The sequence below is a fragment of the Eleutherodactylus coqui genome, chromosome 7, assembly GCF_035609145.1.
Source record: "Eleutherodactylus coqui strain aEleCoq1 chromosome 7, aEleCoq1.hap1, whole genome shotgun sequence".
In the NCBI taxonomy this organism is placed as follows: domain Eukaryota; kingdom Metazoa; phylum Chordata; class Amphibia; order Anura; family Eleutherodactylidae; genus Eleutherodactylus; species Eleutherodactylus coqui.
In genome coordinates, this window is record NC_089843.1 from 26750011 (window position 1) to 26772812 (window position 22802).

Below are 22802 nucleotides of genomic sequence, written 5' to 3' on the forward strand. Positions count from 1 at the left end.
TATGTCTGGATACTGCTATGTAATTCTTATTTTCTTCCAGGTAAAAAAAAAGTCTGGGTGACAGATTGGCACCAGAGGCCTCACAAACCTTGGTGGAAGGGTCCATACACCGTTATCCTGTCTACCGCAAATGTTGTTAAAGTTGCTGAGATGGGACCTTGAATCCATCAGACCAGAGTCAATGTGGCCTACACTGACCATGCCTGCTTATCACACCTGACAGATCCCCGAAGCTTATCTTAAAAAAAAAAACCTCCAGGAGTGCCTTAGACCAGACAAGTACCTTGCCCCCTCCTGGTAGCCCAGGAGGCACCAGAGACAGGGTTTTCTTCACAGAGACAGTGTTTTCATCACAAAGACATTGTTTTTCCCTCAAACACCTAGGAGAGGGAATAACCACAGCTGCAAGACAACAAGAAGACTGAAGAACCTATTAAAGACTGTTGGGGGGGGGGGGATTACGCTTTACAGAAAATTTGGACTTGTGCCAATAATGGAGATAAATGTATACAAGAAGTTAGAATGGGTACACGCATCACAAGAACATTAGTGTACCATACTTACTACATGGGTAAGGAGTAGAGATGAGCGAACGTACTCGTAACGAGTACTTACGCACCCGAATACCGCCATTTTCGAGTACTTCAGTACTCGGGCGTAAAGATTCGGGGGGCGCCGGGGGGCGGGGAGAGGCGCGGCGGTGCGGGGGGGAGCAGCGGGGAACAGGGGGGAGCCCTCTCTCTCTCCCTCTCCCCCACACTCCCCACTGCTACCCCCCGTGCCGCCACGGCGCCCCCCGAATCTTTACGCCCGACTACTGCAGTACTCGAAAATGGCGGTACTCGGGTGCGTAAGTACTCGTTACGAGTACGTTCGCTCATCTCTAGTAAGGGGAGACAATTAGGGGGTTACGAATACAATAAGACCACCTACTACAAGGTTGAACAAGTTTTGCAGATCATATGCTATAATCCAGTATACTCTTCCTCTAAAACATGGATAGACACTGATGTAGCATGGGATACAAAGGCTATACTAAAGTCTATGGGGGTTTAAACCCCTAAATAAGGATGATAAGCTATAAGTGCATTATAGCTATCAAAGGGGGGGATGTGGTACGAGGACTTATAAGCTATTGTTTCTCTGTTACCAGCCCAAAGGCTGAAGCATATTAAACATATATTGTCCTTTTACACATTATTATAAACGTAATTATAAGTATCTAACAAATGAAATATAGCTACTGTATACTAACTTCACATAATCTTTTAGTTCCCTAACTATGAACATGGGAATGCAATCTCCTTTTCTCAAGGATGTGAAGTTTTGCTGTGTGACGTAAGTGGTCATCAAGACAATGGGGCGCTGTTGTACCAGGAGCTTCTCCAGGTGCTGATTCTGTATCCCTCCCCCAGTATGTACATATCTAAAGTGTGAACTGGATGTTGGGATGCAGCGATGATCACCCCCGCTGCCCCCCTTAGCTCTGCCTACCACTACTTTCTGTACATGGAACTAGTATAAGAGATAAGATGAACCAATAAGCATTAGCTTCTAATAAGACTGCCTATCTAGTATTTAGGCATCTGCTGTGATGTCACAAGTCAGTCTGGATTTGAGAACCTTTATGTCTCCTAGACTCATTCATGTCGGCATTGAATAAATCTTCATTTCCTGTGTCCCTGGTATCGTGTTGGATTTCGGCTACTATTACATCATTGTTGCATATTTTTCTTTCTTTTTTTTTTATTTGGATCAATAAAAATAATTTTTTGAGCAGTTTATATTTTGTATTGTGTTTTATATTGTGAAACCCCCTTTTAAAAAAAAAAAAAAAAAGATGTGAGTTTTTATGCATAATTGAGGTATTTGAGTAGGGTTGTAGATACTGTTTTTGGTCTCCCCTATACTGCCTTTGTTTAGTGGTCAGATATATAATTTTTTGTGGGACACAATAGATATTCTGTTGAGGTGTCATTTTTTGTAGATCATTCCTTATGATTGATATTTTAAACTTATGTAGCCTTTCTCCTGAAGGTTTGTAATATGTATGCATTATATTATAAATTCAGGGCCACACTTCTGTGGGCTTTGCGGCTGCATGCATATCCTTCTGCATGCATCAGGGAGCATAGACCTGAGCAGCTTGTCATTTACAGCTTTCTGCTCTGGATGATCGCATCATCCCGTGATACCTCCGCAATATAACACACGCGTGGTAACTCAGTTGAGATACCGATATGGCGCGATATCCCGCGAGTCTTCCGCAACCCCGTGCATGTGCGGTAACTCAGGTGAGACGCCAGTATGACGCGGTCCAGCCGTATAACAGGATGCCTGGAGCAGGCCAGACTGACTACATGTGCCTTACTGTTGTGTATGTATTCACTGTCTATGCTTTTTTTGCATGTATATAATTGTGGTACGGCCAGAAATCGTGGAGCGTGTTCTTGTAACATGGCATACTATTTAAACAGTGCTTGTATTATATGGGATATGCTTGACAAAGGTCCAATCGGGGACCGAAACGTCATCTTTAGAGATGAGCGAGTACACTCGTCCGAGCATTAGGGTACTCGAGATGCTCGTTACTCGATTTGAACACCACGCGGTACTAGAGTCAATTCCATTTCCTGCCCCGCGTATTTAGCGCCATTTTCTAGCCAGTAGACATGTGGGGAAGGCATTACCACTTCCTCCTGTGACGTGCCAGCCCTATCCCACCCCCCAGCAGTGAATGGCTGGCGAGATCAAGTGACCGCCGAGTACTTAAAGTGGTCCCACCCGCGGCTCGCCTCAGAGGCATGCTGGCAAAGGTTGGGGAAACTGCTGCTGCTGATATAGGGAAAGTGTTTGTGTAGGTCCTGTCTTCAAGAACCCCAATGGTCCTTCTTAGGGCTACATCTGACCGTGTGCATTTTAGTTGTGGCCTGCTGGGAGTAGTAGTGCATCCATTTTTGTATTACGCATCTAGACCTGTTCGCAGCCTTTCAGTAATAGTTTTTTCAGGCTGCAGTGCCGTAGAATCTTGCTATCACCGTGAAACAGCGCTCAATTATTTCCTAGCCTGCTGTAAACAACTTCATTTATACCGTTCTCTGTCTGCAGTGAATTAGACGCAGAGTGTTGGGGCCACAGCCACTTCTACAGGGAAAGTTATATACACTATACAGTCCATATCCTCCGTGCAAAAACCCTAAAGCTCCTTTGTTGGCCTACATCTGGCTGTGTGCATTTTAGTTATGGCCTGCTGGTAGTAGTAGTGCATTCATTTTTGTATTACGCATCTAGGCCTGTTGGCAGCCTTTCAATAATAGTTTTTTTCAGGCTGAAGTGCCGTACAATACCGCTCTCACCGTGAAACAGCACTCAAATATTTCCTAGCCTGCTGCAAACGACTTCATTTATACCATTCTCTGTCTGCAGCGAATTAAACAGAATGTTGGGGTACTGCCACTTCTGTAGGGGAAGTTGTATACACTATACAGTCCTCAAAGTCCTCCGTGCAAAAACCCCAAAGCTCCTTCTTAGGGCTACATCTGACTGTGTGCATTATACTTGTGGCCTGCTGGAAGTTGTAGTGCATCCATTTTTGTATTATGCATCTAGGCCTGTTAGCAGTCTGTCAGTAATAGCGTTCTCAGGCTGCAGTGCTGTACAACCAGCTCTCACCGTGAAACCGCACTCAAATATTTCCTAGCCTGCTGCGAACAACTTCTTTTATACTGTTCTGTGTCTGCAGTGCATTATACAGAGGTCTCACCGCTAAACAGTACAGTGATATTACTGGGGACACTGCAAAGTATTTCAGCTCTGTCGCTGTGCAGAGCGCCTCACAATACCCTTTCCTTGGTGGGGTTGAGATAACCGCAGTTACCAGCACTATCCACTGGCTTTAGAGTCTTTTCCCACTTCATACAGCCTCTATTATCTACAAGATTCTGCGAGTGGTAAATTACCCCTGGGTATCAGCGCAAGATTGCGGGTTACTTTTTTCCAGTCACAGCATAGAGTAGTGTGAGCAGGTACTGTCGTGGATGGCAGAAAATGCGTCCAGCAATGTATCGACCACCCAGTCTTCTACGCAGTCCACTACTCCTGGCCTAGGGACTGCAACTCTGAATCCTTTGGCTGCTGCTCCTCCTTCTTTCCAGCCTCCTCACTCCATGAAAATGACATATTCTGAGCAGGCAGACTCCCAGGAACTGATTTCGGGTCCCTGCCATGCGTGAGAAAAACTGGTTCCTATCTCACCTGAGGAGTTTGTCGTGACCGATGCCTAACCTTTGGAAAGCTCCCGGAGTCCGGGTGATGAGCCTGGGAACTTCCGGCAACTGTCTCAAGAGCTTTTTGTGGGTGAGGAGGATGATGATGATGAGACACCGTTGTCTGTCAGTGAGGTAGTAGTAAGGGCAGTAAGTCCAAGGGAGGAGCGCACGGTGGATTCAGAGGAAGAGCAGCTAGACGATAAGGTGGCTGACCCCACCTGGTTTGCTAAGCCTACTGAGGACAGGGCTTCAGAGGGGGAGGCAAGTGCAGCAGCAGGACAGGTTGGAAGAGGCAGTGAAGTGGCCAGGGGTAGAGGCAGGGCCAGAGTGAAGAATATCCGAACTGCTTCCCAAAGCACCCCCTTGCGGCAAGCCTCTGTGTAGAGGGGTAGGTATTCAAAGGTGTGGATGTTTTTCAGTGAGAGCACGGACGACCGACAATCAGTGGTGTGGAACCTATGTCGCACCAAGATCAGCTGGGGAGCCACCACTACCAGCCTCACCACCACCAGCATGCGCAGGCATATGATGGCCAAGCACCCCACTAGGTGAGACGAAGGCTGTTCACCGCCTCTGAGGCACACCACTGCCTCTTCCCCTGTGCCCCAACCTGCCACACAGATCCAATCCCACTCTCAGGACACAGGCACGAGCTCCTCCCGGCCTGCACCCACACCCTCACCTCCACTGTCCTCCACCCCATCCGACAATGTCTCTCAGCGCAGCGTTCAGCTGTCCCTAACACAAGCATTGGAGCGAAAGTGGTAATACGCCGTCACGCACCCGCATGCAGAAGCTTTAAACATGCGCATTGCCAAATTAATCAGCCTGGAGATGCTGCCGTACTTTCTTGTGGAAACGGAGGCTTTCAAAAACATGATGGCTGCGGCGGTCCAGCGCTAATCGGTGCCCAGTCGCCACTATTTTTCCCAGTGTGCTGTCCCAGCCCTACACCAGCACGTCTCCCACAATATTAATCGTGCCCTCACCAATGCAGTTAGTGGGAAGGTCCACTTAACCAAGGACACTTGGACAAGTACTGGCAGGCAGAGCCACTATATCTGCCTGACGGCACATTGGGTGAATTTAGTGGAGGCTGGGACCGAGTCAGAGCCTGGGACTGCTCATGTCCTACCCACACCCAGAATAGCAGGTCCTACCTCGGTGCTGGTATCTGCGGTGTTTTATGCCGCCTCCTCCAAACCCTCCCCCTCCTCCTATGCAACCTCTACCTCTCAATTAAGAAGTGTGAGCAGCACATCGTCAGCAGTCGGTATCGCGCTGCGCGGTAGCACAGCGGTGGGCAAGCGTCAGCAGGCCATGCTGAAACTAATCGGCTTAGGTGACAAGAGGCACACAGCTCCTTAACTGTTGCAGGGTCTGACAGAGCAATTTTTGGTGGTTCAGCAGTTTCTGAAAAATCACCCAGACTTGTCTGACCTGCTTGGCAAGGTGCGCCGTGTCTGCACACATTTCCGCAAGTCCACCACGGACGCTGCCACCCTGTGGACCCTGCAACATCGGTTTCAGCTGCCAGAGCACCGACTGCTGTGCGTCGTGCCCACACGGTGCAATTCTACACTTCACATGTTGGCCAGGCTGTATGAGCAGCATAGAGCAATAGTGGAATACAAACTCCAACATGAGTGGCGTAGTGGTAGTCAGCCTCCCCAATTCTTCACTGAGGAGTTGACCTGGATGGCAGATATCTGCCAGGTCCTTGGAAACTTTGAGGAGTCTACCCAGATGATTAGCATTACCATCCTGCTGCTTTGCCTGCTGAGAAGTTCCCTGCAAATTATAAAGGCTGACGCTTTGTGGTTGGAACAGGAAACGGGGGATGACAGTATGTCGCTTGATAGCCAGACCACCCTCATGCCTATATCTCAGCACGTTTTGGAGGAGGAGGGGGGAGAGGAGCAGGAGCAGGAGGAGGAGGGGGAAGAGACAGCTGGGCACCCTGCAGAGAGTACCCATGCTGCTCGCCTCTCATCTGTTCAACATGTATGGGCTGAAGAGCAGAAGGAGGAGGATCCTGAAAGTCATCTCCCTAGTGATGACAGTTATGTGTTGCGTACTGGTACCCTGGCACGCATGGCTGACTTCATGTTAGGCTGCCTTTCTCCTGATCCTCACGTTAGACGCATTCTGGCCAACAAGGATTACTTGGTGTACATCCTTCTCGACCCACGGTATAAAGATAACCTTTCCACTCTCATTCCTGAAGAGGAAAGGGGTACGAGAGTGATGCAATACCACAGGGCCCTGGTGGAAAAACTGATGCTAAACTTCCCATCTGACAGTGCTAGTGGCAGAAGACGCAGTTCCGGGGACCAAGTAGCAGGGAAGATGCGGAGATCAGGCAGCATGTCCAGCGCAGGCAGGGGAATACTCTCCAAGGCCTTGCCAGCTTTATGGCTCCCCAGCAAGATGGTGTCACCACTCCCCAGTCAAGGCTGAGTCGGAGGGAGCACTGTAAAAAGATGGTGAGGGAGTACTTAGCTGATCGTACCCCCATCCTCCGTGATGCCTCTGCTCCATACAACTCTTGGGTTTCAAAGCTGGACACGTGGCACAAACTTGCGCTGTACACCCTGAAAATGCTGGCCTGCCCTGCCGCTAGCGTCTTGTCAGCGAGGGTGTTTAGTGCAGCCGGGGGAATCATCACTGATAAGCGTACCCGCCTGTCAACTACCAGTGCTGACATACTTACACTCATAAAGATGAACAAAGGCTGGATTTCCCCAGACTTCTCTTCTCTACTGGCGGACAGCAGCGGAACCTAAAGATTCTTTTTGCTGCAACCGGAGAAAAAAGCATTCTCTATCACCAGAAAAAAGGGGGAATTAGCTTTGTCAATCACTCTCGGATATTGTTACTCCTCATACTACTACTCCTTCTCCTAAAACAGCATGTCATCACGCTGAACTGCCAATTTTTCTGTGGCCCAAAAGGCTCTGCTTACAATTTTTTTTACAATTTTTCAAAGTTTCAGAAGGATCGTATTGATACTTTAACAATCAGAAACAATTTTTTTCACAGGGCTGCGTCCAGGCTCTGTTACAAATTAACATAGTTCGTAAGGCCGAATGAAGACAATGTCCATTAAGTCCAGCCTGTTTAGCCTCCTGTGTTGCTGATCCAGAGGAAGGCAAAAAACCCCAAGAGCAGAAGCCAATTAGCCCTTTTGGGGAAAAAATTCCTTCCTGACTCCCTAATAGCAATCAGACTATTCACTGGATCAACCCCTAATAGTTCCTACTTGCCTGTATACCCGGATTAACAAGTAACCTTAGATTTATAGCCTATAATATACGTCCTCTATAGAAAGGCAACAAGTCCCCTTTTAAACTCTTCTATGGATTTTGCCATCACCATTTCCTCAGGCAGATAGTTCCACAGTCTAACTGCTCTTACAGTAAAGAACCCTTTTCTATGTTGGTGATGAAACCTGCTTTCCTCTAAACGTAGCAGATGCCGTCTTGTTACCGTTGTAGTCCTGGGTATAAACAGATCCTGGGAGAGATCCTTGTATTGTCCCCTCATGTATTTATACATAGTTATTTGGTCGCCCCTTAGCCTTCTTTTTTCTAGAGTAAATAATCCCAATTTGGATAGCCTCTCTGGGTATTCCAGTCCCTTCATCCCATGTATTAGTTTAGTCACTCTTCTTTGAACCCCCTCCAGTACTGTAACATCTTTCCTGAGCACCAGTGACCAGAACTGTGCGCAGTATTCCATGTGGGGCCTGACTAGTGCCTTATATAATGGAAGGATAATGTTCTCGTCCTTCGCCCCTATACCTCTTTTAATGCATCCCAAGACTTTATTTGCCTTTGCAGCTGACTGGCATTGGTTACTCCAGTTTAGTCTACTATCCACTAGTACCCCCAGGTCTTTTTCCATATCACTTTTCCCTAGCAGTACCCCATTAAGTGTATATTGGTAACATCCGTTTTTGCTTCCCATGTGCATAACCTTACATTTATCAACATTGAACTTCATTTGCCATTTTTCTGTGCAAGCCACCAGCTTATCCAGGTCCGTTTGTAGCCGTACATTGTCCTCCGTTGCATTAATTATATTGTATAATTTTGTGTCATCTGCAAATATTGATATTTTGCTATGCAGCCCCTCTATCAGGTCGGTGATAAATATATTGAACAGAATTGGGCCTAATACTGAACCTTGAGGCACCCCACTAGCGACTGTTGCCCAATCTCAATATGAACCATTTTTTACCACCCTCTGCTTTCTATCATTGAGCCAATTCTTTACCCAATTACACACGTTTTCACCCAATCCAAGCTGTCTCATTTTGTATATTAGCCTATTATGTGGCACAGTGTCAAATGCTTTAGAGAAGTCCAGATATACGAGATCAATAGATACTCCCAGGTCCAGCCTAGAGCTTACTTCATCATAGAAACTGATTAGATTTGTCTGACATGAGCGACCCTTCATGAATCCATGCTGGTGAGGAGTTATTCCCTTGTTCTCCTTGAGGTACTCATCGATGACATCTCTCAGAATCCCCTTGAAAATGTTTCCCGTTACTGAAGTGAGACTTACTGGCCTGTAGTTACCAGGCTCACTTTTGGTCCCCTTTTTGTAAAGTGGAACCACGTTGGCAATGCGCCAATCCAATGGTACAACACCGGTCTTGATAGTATCCACAAATATTAGATATAGCGGCCTAGCTAACTCATCACTTAATTCCCTTAGTATCCTTGGGTGTATTCCATCTGGACCTGGCGATTTATTGATTTTAATCTTCTTTAATCGGTTCCGCACTTCCTCTTGCGTTAGGTATGACATATTTTGTGAGGGGTTCATTTTATTCCCCCTGCATCTCGTGTGGCATTTCCTTTTCGTTTGTAAATACGCTTGAAAAGAAACTATTTAATAGATTTGCCTTCCCTCCATCATCTTCAATGATTTCCTCTGCATTATTTGGTAAAGGCCAGTGCTCTCCCTGCAAATCCTTTTGCTGTTAATATAGTTGAAAAATAGTTTTGGGTTGTTTTTGCTCTCTTTGGCGGTCAGTCTTTCTGCCTCCTCCTTGGCAATTTTTCGTTTATTGCCCCTCTTACTGTCTTGTCGAGCCACATTGGTTTCCTTTTAGTTTAGAGTCTTTTCTTTTTAAAGGGGATGAACTGCTTGCATGAGGAGATTAGGATCCTTTTAAACTTTTCGCTTTTGTCCTCTATAAAGATATTTTGGAGGATGCTGTCCCATTTAATGTTACCGATAGTAGTTCTAAGCTGATCAAATTTTGCTTTACCAAAGTTTAGTTTGTTTGTCACTCCCTGATAAATCTTCTTATTGAATGCCATCTGGAAGTTGATTATATTGTGATCACTGTTCCCCAAGTGCCCCTCAACCTGTACCCCCTTTATTCGATCCAGTTTGTTAGTTAGGACTAGGTCCAGAATGGCCCTCCCTCTCATTGGTTCCGGCACAAGTTGGTTCAGGTAATTGTCTTTAATTACTCTCAAGAACTTATCACCCCTGTGAGATTTGCAGGTTTCGTTCTCCCATGTTATGTCTGAAAATTAAAGTCCCCTATTATAATTACTTTATTGTGGTTTGACACCCCTTCTATCTGCCTTAATAGTAAGTTTTCAGTTTCTTCTGCTACTTTTGGTGGTCTATAGAAAACCGCTATCAAGATTTTGTTATTTTTTCTCCCTGTATTTCTACCCACAGAGATTCCACCTATTCTTCTCCTACTCCTATATCCTCCCGTAGTTTCGACTTTAAGTGTGATTTAACGTACAGGCCTCTCACTAGCAAAAGCCAGACTCCTACCCTACACTGATGAAGGGCAATAACCCGGAAACAGCTGTATGTACATGAAGTCTGGCTTTGCTTTTAATTCCCAGTCATTGTAACAAGACTTGTATAAAAAGTCCCACTTTGACTCGAAGGAATGCTGCCTTTCAATAGGTGGCACTGTGGAGGATTTATTCCATCTCCCTTATTAACGTACAGACATACCCCTTCCACTTTCTGGTTACTTCGGTCTCTTCTGAAAAGATTGTACCCCTGTAAATTCGCCGCCAAATCACACTTATCATCAAGCCATGTTTCCGTTATTCCGACGTTATCCTAGTTTTCATCAGTCATTCTCTCTTCAAGCTCACCCACTTTACCAATCAGACTTCTTGCATTCGTGGTCATACAATTTATATCTTTTTTTGTTCTTTAAATTCGTTTTGTTGCTATTTGTACTAATGGCTGATCTAACAGTTCTAACTGTACTAACCCCATCCCCTGCTCGACCCCCATTCCCCTTGCTTAGACCCGGGTCACTAGCTACACTGGCTACCCCACTATTTCTCTTTTTGCCCTCCCCCCAGTCCCTAGTTTATACACTCCTCCAGCCTTCTAGCCATCTTTTCCCCCAGCACAGCTGCACCCTTCCCATTAAGATGCAGCCCGTCCCTAGGGTAGAGCCTGTAGCCCACAGCAAAGTCAGCCCAGTTCTCCAGGAACCCAAATCCCTTCTTCTTACACGAACTTCGAAGCCACTTGTTCACCTCCCTAAGATCCTGCTGGCTTTCTAGTGTGGCCTTAGGTGTAGGTAGTATTTCCGAGAAAACTACCCTGGAGGTCCTCTCCCTAAGCTTGGATCCTAATTCCCTAAAATCATTTTTGAGAGCCCTCCATTGACCTCTAATTTGTTCATTAGCGCCAACGTGCACCATGACCGCTGGATCCTCACCAGCCCCTCCCAGTAATCTGTCAATTCGATCCGCGATGTGTCAAACTCGAGCGCCAGGAAGACAACAGACCGTTCGGTGATCCCGGTCTTTATGGCAGATTGCCCTATCTGTCCCACTTATAATTGAGTCCCCCACCACTAGGACCTGTCTAGCCTGCCCTGCGCTCTCCGTCCCCGTCTCACTGGAGCAGTCATCTCCCTGGCGTTCAGAGGGCATGTCATGCTGCAGCGGTGCTGGCTCTATAATGACATCTCCCTCATCTGTCAACTTTGCAATCTTTTTGGGTTGTGCCAGTTCAGGACTAGCCTTCCTGGTTCTCTTTTCTCTACCCCTCCTTCTTTCTGTCACCCAGCTAGCTGCCTACTCCCCCTGCTCTTCTGTACTACCATCTGCCCCCGCCTCTACCCCAGCGAGTGCCTGCTCAGTGAGCAGCAAACTCCTTTCCATGTTGTCAATGGCTCTCTGTGTTGCCAGTTGCTCATTTAGATCAAGGATTTGGTCTTCTAAATGTGCGACGTGCATGCATCTTGCAAAACAGTATGCACCCTCGATCGGCTGATCAAGGACCGTATACATGGGGGGCGGAGCCAGCCGAGCAGGAAGGAGGACGCAGCCTGCTGAGCTCCCTGAGCCGACGGAAGAAAAGCGGCAAATACAACCCACCGGAGCCCCAAAGCCCATGACCTACCACACCGCTGTGCTACTGTCCACCAGAGGAGCATATAGACACCTCTCCGGAGCAATTCGGCAGCAGATGCAAGCGGGGCCTGCCCGAACGGCCGCATCCCCGGCCTTGATTCCCGGGCGCCGGCGGCCAGCACGGACGACTTGGACGGTGAGCGCATGGCCGGAGGTAGGCTCACAGTGAATCCTAACACCGGAGCGGAGGGGAGCTCCTTGCCGGAGCAGTGCTTACCCCCCCCCCTCTCACAACACCGGCGGCCGGAGAAGAGAAGCGCGGTGAGGGGACTGCAACCCCCCCCTGTGGCTATCATCAACCCGGAGTGTCAGAACACTAGAAGGGGAGATATAAATAGGGTGCAGGACTCCATCTCAGATAGCCACCAAACTGAGCTCCTATACTTCGAGCAGGGGACCCCTGGCAAGCTCACAAACATACAGTGGGTCTGAGACCCCACTGGCCGATAGCCAACAACCAGCATTGCCGCTGCACAGCCTCTGAGGCTTAAAGAGGTTGTCCCGCGCCGAAACAGGTTTTTTTTTTTTCAACCCCTCCCCCCCCCCCCGTTCGGCGCGAGACAACCCCGATGCAGGGGTTAAAAAAGAACACCGGAGAGCGCTTACCTGAATCCCCGCGCTCCGGTGACTTCTTACTTACCTGATGAAGATGGCTGCGGGGATCTTCTCAGTCGGTGGACCGCAGGGCTTCTGTGCGGTCCATTGCCGATTCCAGCCTCCTGATTGGCTGGAATCGGCACGTGACGGGGCGGAGCTACACGGAGCCCCATTGAGAAAAGAAGAAGACCCGGACTGCGCAAGCGCGGCTAATTTGGCCATTAGAGCCGAAAATTAGTCGGCTCCCTGGGAACGAGGACGCTAGCAACGGAGCAGGTAAGTGAAAAAACTTCTTATAACTTCTGTATGGCTCATAATTAATGCACAATGTACATTACAAAGTGCATTAATATGGCCATACAGAAGTGTATAGACCCACTTGCTGCCGCGGGACAGCCCCTTTAACAGATCCATACCAATATAGGCAATTCCTGCTCGCGAGCCCTACTCAACCTACAGTCGCTACTTGACGCCCTGTGGCGCGCTCCCCCTCCTACCGTCCTGCTAATAAGAGGGGGGTCCCTCTATAAATCTCCATCACACCCTCCGCTCGCCTTGGTACCAACCCGAAAGTTACGTTACCCACGTAAAGAGAACACCATAAGATCCACAGACCACAGCTGCTCCCGCGGGGGCTCAGAATGGGCACTTGACCGCTAATTATGAAATAACGGACCCCTGGGGCATGTGTGAATGCTAACAGCAAACATAAGACGACACCGCATGGTCGCATAATCCTGAGTTAACAAACTACAGCGAAGTACAATATACTGTCCCACAAAATGGTGAAGATTGGGAAAGATAAGAGCAAAGATCATGCTGAACCACCCAAAACTAACAAAAATCAAGCAGAAATGGATAAGTACCTTAAAAAAAACATAGCTCCCCGGCGTTGCAAAAGCAGGGACCCCACCATGTAAATGCTGCAGATCAACATTCAGAGGACTCAGAAGGGGAGAATGTATCGGCCGCCTCAGACCACAATGAAGAGCTCGACAGGGACCCAATCTCTTGCTCCTTTCTAAAAAAAATTCTTACCCAAGCCATCTCTCCAGTTTTGAAAGAACTAGCCGACATAAAAACTGAAGTTAAACAAATAGGTCACAAGGTAGAAGATCTTGAAAATACTCAGCAAGAATTGATTCAACACAACCTAGCCCTACAGTCTACTATTGTGGAGCAACAAGACCAAATAAATCAGGCAATGCTCTTAATCGAAGAACAGGAAAACAGAAGCCGGAGGAAAAATATTCGCTTCAGGGGCTTACCAGAATCCATAGCATCTGAGGCATTAAACACTGCCGCTTCACAGATATTCCAATCCCTGCTCGTAGAAGATAGAGCAGATAAAGTTGTGATTGAGAGAATACACCGAGCCCTGAGACCAAAACCCCCACCATCGGAATCTCCAAGAGACGTCATCTGCGGCCTACTAAATTATCTTGACACCTCAGCAATCCTGCAGAAAGCCAGGGAATCAAATGAGATCCTTTATGAAGGAAACAAAATCCTTCTCTTCCAAGATATCGCTCCCAGTACATTGGCCAAACGACGCATTTTGAAACCCTTGACAGATGCGCTCCGAGCTAGGAAACCTCCGGTGAGATGGCTCTTCCCGTTTGGCCTGGCAACCTTCAAAGAAGGGCAAGAAATAACCATCAGGACACTGAGCGACCTAGAGAAGATGTAGGAGAAACTTGAAATCCCTCCTATTGAAATACCATCATGGCTACCCTGTCAGCCTAAAACCCCGCTACCCCAGCTGAAGAAGCCCGAAAATTGGACTGCCAGCAATACCCCCAGGACCCCGAGACACAAAAAAAGAACACAGACTGAAACCTGAGGATGACCAACTTTCTTGTTACCCTTTCCTCAACCCACCATTAGTCGATTATGGAACCACCCCTGGTTTTCTGGATGAACGGGGAAACTAGTCCCCTTCTTCCTCTCCCTCCTCCCTCTTTTACTATCCCTTTCCGTTGCTTCCCTCCACATTTAGACTTTCAACGCGACTGGTCCATGGGACGGAGGAGAGAGGAGTGGACTGGGAGAGAGAGAGAGGTCTGCAAACCACTTCGCTGAAATGACAGATGGATCTCTACAGGTAAAAGACGATGGAGGCAGGAACATCACTTTGAACACTTTACCTCACAGCCAGGAGAGACTTGGACCCCGTCCCCCCCCCCCCCTCCACCTCCCCTTCTCCCCCCCATCCCCTTCCCCCACACACACAAGTCTCCCTGGCCCGCCCTACGCCACATGTGCTTGTTGTAAGGACTGAGATCCATCACCCACTCAAGACTCAAAGGCAACGCCCCCGCTAAGTTTTAGTACTGATTTATCTATTGCAAGATGGGGAATCATGACTTGAACTTACTGTGTGGTAAATTTGTCTATTGACATTTCGTATTATACATTTGTATGTAACTTTTATGTTTTCTGACTATTGTTATACTGTTGATAAGTTTGAGAAACAATGTTCGCATGGCCTTCGAGGGGCTGCAACCAACTTAAAAGTGTGCGTCCAAAGCCCCCCCCCCCCCCAAATCCACAGGGACGGGGAGAAGCCAAGGGGTTACTACCCACCCCGGGGACTGATTGAGGAACAGACCCGAGGACCCCTTGGGTACGGCCCTCCCTTCCCCCCGTGCTCGAAACATTTCCTCACCCACCCACTTAACGTGGAGTTTTTTGTTATCTTTTGTTCATACAGCAAGTTTATATGCAACCTACAGTTTAGAGTTGGAGAGAAGCTGGACCCTAGAGTACAACACCTAGAAATAAACCATGGCAGAAATTAGAGTCACCTCACTTAACATCAGAGGCTGGAACAACCCCCAGAAAAGAGCCCAGACCTTTAACCTCATGAAAAAACACGATCCAGGTGGAAGATACCTATTCTTAAAAGGCACGATAGCCCATAAACAGGTCTCATTGGCCAACTTACACACCCCAAATACACATCAGGCTCAATGGCTTACACGGATTCCGACTAAATTTAGAGAGTTTGTGGAGGGTCTGCAGGTGGTCCGCGGTGACTTTAACTTGGTTTTGGAACACTCAATTGATGCAACCTCAAGCACTGCAACGCCCCCCTGCAGTCGAGTCCATAGACTCAGGTGCCTTTTGGCAGACTTAAACCTGCGAGATGCCTGGAGACTAAAAAACCCCAACCTTAGAGAATACACATACTTCTTCCACATCCACAAGTCATATCATAGAATCGACTACCTACTAATTTCAGGAAAATACCTACACTCAGTCACTTCGGCAAACATAGGTGAAATCACTATATCAGATCATGCCCCTATCACCCTATCGATAGAAGTGGACAGCCTGCCGAGGAGGGAATGGAACTGGCGCCTGAATTGTACGCTGTTAAACGGGAGGGAAAATCTCTCCAGCTTAACCGAAAAATTGGAAGAATTCTTCCTAATTAACGATTCCCACGAGGTCCCCACCCCAATTATCTGGGAGGCACACAAGGCCTACATAAGAGGGGAACTGATTTCACTAGGCACCAGAACTAAACGCCAGAGGAACGAAGAAATTAACTCCCTTCTAGCCCAAATCTCAAATAAAGAGACGCTCCAAATAGCCCGGAAGACAAAATCCTAAAAGACCTCACAAATTTAAGAGACAAACTCAAAAACGTATTAAACATTAAATCAGCTAAGATGCTGCTCTCATCCAAATATAAGATTTACATGCACGGGGATAAGGGTTCAAAGACAATGAAGAGACTCATTCAAAAACAAAAAGAGAAAGCCTTTATCTCCCAAATTAAAGCCCCTTCAGGAAAAACAGCAACATCTACAGAAGACATTTCATTAGAATTTGAAAAATACTATGCTGAACTTTACAGTTTAGACAAAGATGCTGAGAACTTACACGACACCACATCTAATTTTCTAAAAAATGTAAATCTCCCTGGACTATCAGAAGAAGACGCCTCCTCACTCTAACGCCAGGTTACGGATGACGAGGTGAAGGAGGTGCTGGCTTCTATCCCCAACGGAAAAAGTCCCGGCCCTGATCGACTCCCCATCCTATATTACAAGAAATTTGCCAGCACACTAACCCCACACCTAACTAAACTCTGTAACTCCCTTCTCTCTGGCATGCCCTTACCCAAACAATCCAGAGAGGCCCATATTTCATTCATCCCCAAAGAAGGCAAACCCCCAAACCTATGTAGTAATTACAGACCAATTTCGCTACTTAATGCGGACATTAAACTATGGGCAAAACTATCGGCTCAAAGAATAGCCCCTTTCCTTACTAAATTAGTAAATTTAGACCAGACTGGATTTGTACCGGAGAGAGAGTGCAAAACTAACATGACCAGAGCAATTCATGCTATACACTACGCTAAGTAGAGCAAACTCCCATTGGTTCTGATCTCTACGGACATTGAAAAGGCCTTTGATAGAGTAAAATGGAACTACATGGAAGCTACACTGAACAAATTTGGCTTTCCGCCCTCATTCATTAGTGCTATCTTTTCCTTATATACTGAACCGACGGCCAGAGTCCATGTCAATGGAACGATATCCAAACCCTTCGCCATAAGAAACGGCACCAGACAGGGTTGCCCACTATCCCCAACTCTTTTTATACTGACAATGGAGACCCTCCTACAAGAAATTAGGCAAAACGTGGACATTGTGGGCCTCCGGATAGGGGACAGGACACATACCACTGCGGCCTTCGCAGACGACCTTTTGGTGCTGATCACTAACCCGTCCAGGGCACTGGCGGCACTTATGGAGACGTTCGACCTCTTCGGCAGGCTGTCCAACTTCAAAATAAACTATGATAAGTCAGAAGCACTAAATATCTCTGTCCCACCTCAAATAGTACAAAAATTGAATGAACAATACGCCTTTAAATGGCCTACGTCCAACATCAAATACCTAGGCATTACACTAACCGCCCACCCCTCCCAGCTTTACGAAGCCAACTTCACCCCGTTGATCAAAAAAGTGAAAACCCAACTTACACAATTCAACATACCACTGATCTCATGGCTGGGCAGAAAAAATCTCATCTCCACCTACATACTTCCCCAAATAATTTATATTTTGCATTCGATCCCAATAGAGATCTCTAACCTCTTCACGCACTTACATAAACTCTTTAGGGGCTTCATATGGGACGGACGAAAACCGTGGCTGGTGTTCCCTATCCTCACTCAAAAACGCCCCCAGGGAGGCGCGGGACCTTTGAATTTACAACTCTACCACAGGGCGATCCACATCGCCAGATGGATCAACAAAGTAGGATAGACAGGCTGGACTAGATGGACATTGTCTTCATTCAGCCTTACATACTATGCTACTATGTTGATAGACAGAGAAGTAACTACCCCCTCGCTAGATATGAAGAGAGAGATGTTGGGCAGGAGTAACCAAGCACTGCTATGGTTAAACGGCCTCCCCCTAAGTAAACACACACACCTAAGCCCGATCACAAAATGTACAATAAAAATACTAAGACATGTGAGAACGGAGGCATCAAGAGAAAAATCCCTCCCCCCAATGACCCCAGCTAGCTTGATACCTGCCATTCTGGCAAACAAACCACTTACAACGGGCGGGGTATGGGACAGACTCGGCGACCTCTCAATACACGAAATTCTCAAAGGCCCCAAACTAACCAATCAAATGCAGTTGGACAATCTCCTGCCACAGCACTCGCTTGACTTCTTGAGCAGGGGAGGCCTCTTTTATTCCCTGAGTCAGTTTCAGTCTACTAACCTCGGGGACCTGAGGGACCCTCTTTGGTTCGAGACTTACATTGAGCTCCCCTCCCGCCCGAAGAAATTGGTGACCCAATTCTATAGAGGTCTTCTCCTACAGTCGGCTACCGAAAAACCCTGGTTTCTTAGGGAGTGGGAGAGAGAACTGGAATTAAACCTGAGTAGGGAGGAGACCCTTAGAGTCTTGAAAAACTCCCACGGAGTCTCGAGTTGCGTCCGCATCCAGGATAACTCATACAAGACCCTAACTAGATGGTACAGGACCCCAGTCACATCCTCAAAAATGAACCCGGGATCCACAGACATCTGCTGGAGATGTGGGGAGGAGAGGGGAACTACCCTACATATCTGGTGGGAATGCATCAGAATTGAACCCTTTTGGCAATCAGTCAACAACCTCATTAATAAAATCAGCCACACAAACTATGCTTTTAAACCAGAGGAGATTCTCATCTGGCTGCCCACAAGTCAATTTAAACCATTCCGCAAAAGCCTAACGACTACCCTACTCTCGGCAGCCAAACTGCTGTTCCCCTTTTTTGGCAGAAACAAGACACCCCGCCGACCTCACTATGGCTCGAGAGGGTCTCAGAAATCTTCAGGTTTGAAGAGATACTGGCCTGGGAAAACGGCTCTAGAGATGACTTTACTACCCTCTGGTCGCCTTGGATTCAATACCAAGGTGACAGAGATAATCTAGACTCTTATGTAAAAACCTACTGCTAGAATAAGAACCAATGGTCCTCATGGCTCTACCTCACGATTTTTTAAAATTTATCTTGCTGTCCGTTTCCCCCCACCCACCCACCCTCCTGGTTACACACCCCCTAACTACATCCAAACCCCCCACCAACATACTACCCCCCCCCTCCTTCCCTCTGTATTGTCCTTTGTTTGTGTCAAGATCCACAATACCCGTACTAGGGAAGTTACATGCTTTATTATTCTGTTACAGCTGATATGCAAAATATTTCCACTTTCTTTGCCAGGGCCCTGTGTGGCCTGATCGCACTGGATAAGCACTGACATTGTTTTCTTTGTTCAATAAAAATAAATTTTTCAAAAAAAGTACCATATACATTGCACAAGTAGCACACTGGACGACATTGCCAGGCAGGGAGCTCATTCTAATGGGGAGCTACAATTTACTTGTGGAAGTAGTGAAGATAGACTTGTTCACACTCCGTTCACACGCTTCCGCCTCTGTGCAACCGCTCACACGCTGCCGCCTCTGTGCAACCACTTACACGCTGCCGCCTCTATGCAACCGCTCACCCGCTGGTGCCTCTGCGCAACCGCTCACGCACAACCAATCACGCGCTGCCACCTCTGCGTAACCGCTCACACACTGACACGCAACTGCTCACTCACTGCCGTCTCTGTGCAACCGCTTACATACTGATGCTCACACGCAACCGCTCACACACTGACGCTCGCACACAACGCTTACACACTGCCGCTCGCACGCAACCGCTCACGCAATTTTTTTTTCTCCCTCACAAACACTTAGACCCACAGACACACATACTTACACTAGGTACACAGAAGACACATCTAGGACACACTAGATACACAGAAGACACACACTTAGATTCACACACACAGAAGATACTTATCGGCTCCTGCTTCTGCTTCCTCGGACAATCCTCCTGCCGGCGCCCCCTCGGACTCCTGGTGGCCACCGGGCACCGGTATCGGCTCCTGCGCTGCTCCAGTGTCCCCTTCTGCCCCCCCCACTCGTGCTTCTGCTTCTCCCTTGAGCTCGCTGCCACTGGCGTCTGACGTCACTTCCTGCCTCAGTAAGACCCCAGACCAAGCAACAGCGAGCTGTATCTCGCGGTTGAGCAATTTTTCAGGGGTACATTTGTACTCTCTGTACACCAATTTTGCTGGCCCTCGCCTATACTGTTATCTAACTAATTTTTCCGGCCTTCGCCTACACTCAAGGTACACCAATGTTTCAGGGGTTCGCCTATACTCTTGCTACAAAAATGTTACAGGGGTCTGCCTATATTTCTGCTACAGAAATGTTACAGGGGTTAGCCTATACTTTTACTACTGAAATGTTACAGGGGTCTGCCTATACCTTTGTTACAGGAATGTTACAGGGGTCTGCCTATACTTTTACTACAGAAATGTTACTGGGGTCTGCCTATACTTCTGCTACAGAAGTGTTACAGTGGTCTGCCTCTACTTTTACTACAGAAATGTTAGTGGGGTCTGTCTAAACTTTTACTACAGAAATGTTACTGGGGTCTGCCCATACCTTTGCTAAAGAAATGTCACTAGGGGTCTGCGCATACTTCTGTGACAGGAATGTTACAGGGGTCTGCCTATTCTTCTGAACAGAAATGTTACAGGGGGCTGCCTATCCTTTTACTACTGAAATGTTACTGGGTCTGCCTATACTTCTGCTACAGAAATGTTACTGGGGTCTGCCTATACTCTTGCTGCAAAAATGTTACTGGGGTCCGCCTATACCTTTGCTGCAAAAATGTTACTGGGGTCCGCCTATATCTTTGCTACAGAAATGTTACTGGGGTCTGCCTATACTTTTGCTACAGGAATGTTACAGGGGTCCGCCTATACTTTTACTACAGAAATGTTACTTGGGTCTGCCTATACCTTTGCTACAGAAATGTTACTGGGGTCCGCCTATACCTTTGCAACATAAATGTTACTGTGGTCTGCCTATACCTTTGCTACAGAAATGTTACTAGGGTCTGCCTATACCTTTGCTACAGGAATGTTACTAGGGTCTCCCTAAACTTTTGCTACAGAAATGTTACAGGGGTCTGCCTATACTTCTGCTACAAAAATGTTATAGGGGGTCTGCCTATACTTCTGCTACAGAAATGTTACTGGCGTCTGCATATACTTCTGCTACAGAAATCTTACTGGGGTCTGCCTACACTTCTGCAACAGAAATGTTACTGGGGACCGTCTATATTTTTACTACAGGAATGTTACAGGGGTCTGCCTATACCTTTGCTACGGAAATGTTACTGGGGTCCACCTCTACTTTTACTTCAGAAATTTTACTGAGGTCTGCCTATACTTCTGCTACAGAAATGTTACTGGTGTCTGCATATACTACTGCTACAGAAATCTTACTGGGGTCTGCCTATACTTCTGCAACAGAAATGTAACTGGGGTCCGCCTCTACTTTTACTACAGAAATGTTACAGGGGTCTGCCTATACCTTTGCTACAGAAATGTTACTGGGGTCCGCCTATACCTTTGCAACATAAATGTTACTGTGGTCTGCCTATACCTTTGCTACAGAAATGTTACTGGGGTCTGCATATACTTCTGCTACAGAAATCTTACTGGGGTCTGCCTATACTTCTGCAACAGCAATGTAACTGGGGTCCGCCTCTAATTTTACTACAGAAATGTTACAGGGGTCTGCCTATACCTTTGCTACAGAAATGTTACTGGGGTCTGCCTATATCTTAGCTACAGGAATGTTACTGGGGCCTATCTATACTTCTGCTACAGGAATGATACAGGGGTTTACCTATACTGTGGGTGCACAAAGACTTCCGATCGCGGTGTTTTACCTGTCTGGCACATACACTACCGTTCAAAAGTTTGGGGTCACATTGAAATGTCCTTATTTTTGAAGGAAAAGCACTGTACTTTTCAATGAAGATAACTTTAAACTAGTCCTAACTTTAAACAAATGCACTCTATACATTGCTAATGTGGTAAATGACTATTCTAGCTGCAAATGTCTGGTTTTTTGTGCAATATCTACAAAGGTGTATAGAGGCCCATTACCAGCAACTATCACTCCAGTGTTCTAATGGTACAATGTGTGTTGCTCATTGGCTCAGAAGGCTAATTGATGATTAGAAAACCCTTGTGCAATCATGTTCACACATCTGAAAACAGTCTAGCTCGTTACAGAAGCTACAAAACTGACCTTCCTGTGAGCAGATTGAGTTTCTGGAGCATCACATTTGTGGGGTCAATTAAACGCTCAAAATGGCCAGAAAAAGAGAACTTTCATCTGAAACTCGACAGTCTATTCTTGTTCTTAGAAATGAAGGCTATTCCATGCGAGAAATTGCTAAGAAATTGAAGATTTCCTACAACGGTGTGTACTACTCCCTTCAGAGGACAGCACAAACAGGCTCTAACCAGAGTAGAAAAAGAAGTGGGAGGCCGCGTTGCACAACTAAGCAAGAAGATAAGCACATTAGAGTCTCTAGTTTGAGAAACAGACGCCTCACAGGTACCCAACTGGCATCTTCATTAAATAGTACCCGCAAAACACCAGTGTCAACATCTACAGTGAAGAGGCGGCTGCGGGATTTTGGGCTTCAGGGCAGAGTGGCAAAGAAAAAGCCATATCTGAGACTGGCCAATAAAAGAAAAAGATTAAGATGGGCAAAAGAACACAGACATTGGACAGAGGAAGACTGGAAAAAAGTGTTGTGGACGGATGAATCCAAGTTTGAGGTGTTTGGATCACAAAGAAGAACGTTTGTGAGACGCAGAACAAATGAAAAGATGCTGGAAGAATGCCTGACGCCATCTGTTAAGCATGGTGGAGGTAATGTGATGGTCTGGGGTTGCTTTGGTGCTGGTAAGGTGGGAGATTTGTACAGGGTAAAAGGGATTCTGAATAAGGAAGGCTATCACTCCATTTTGCAAGGCCATGCCATACCCAGTGGACAGCGCTTGATTGGAACCAATTTCATCCTACAACAGGACAATGACCCTAAACACACCTCCAAATTG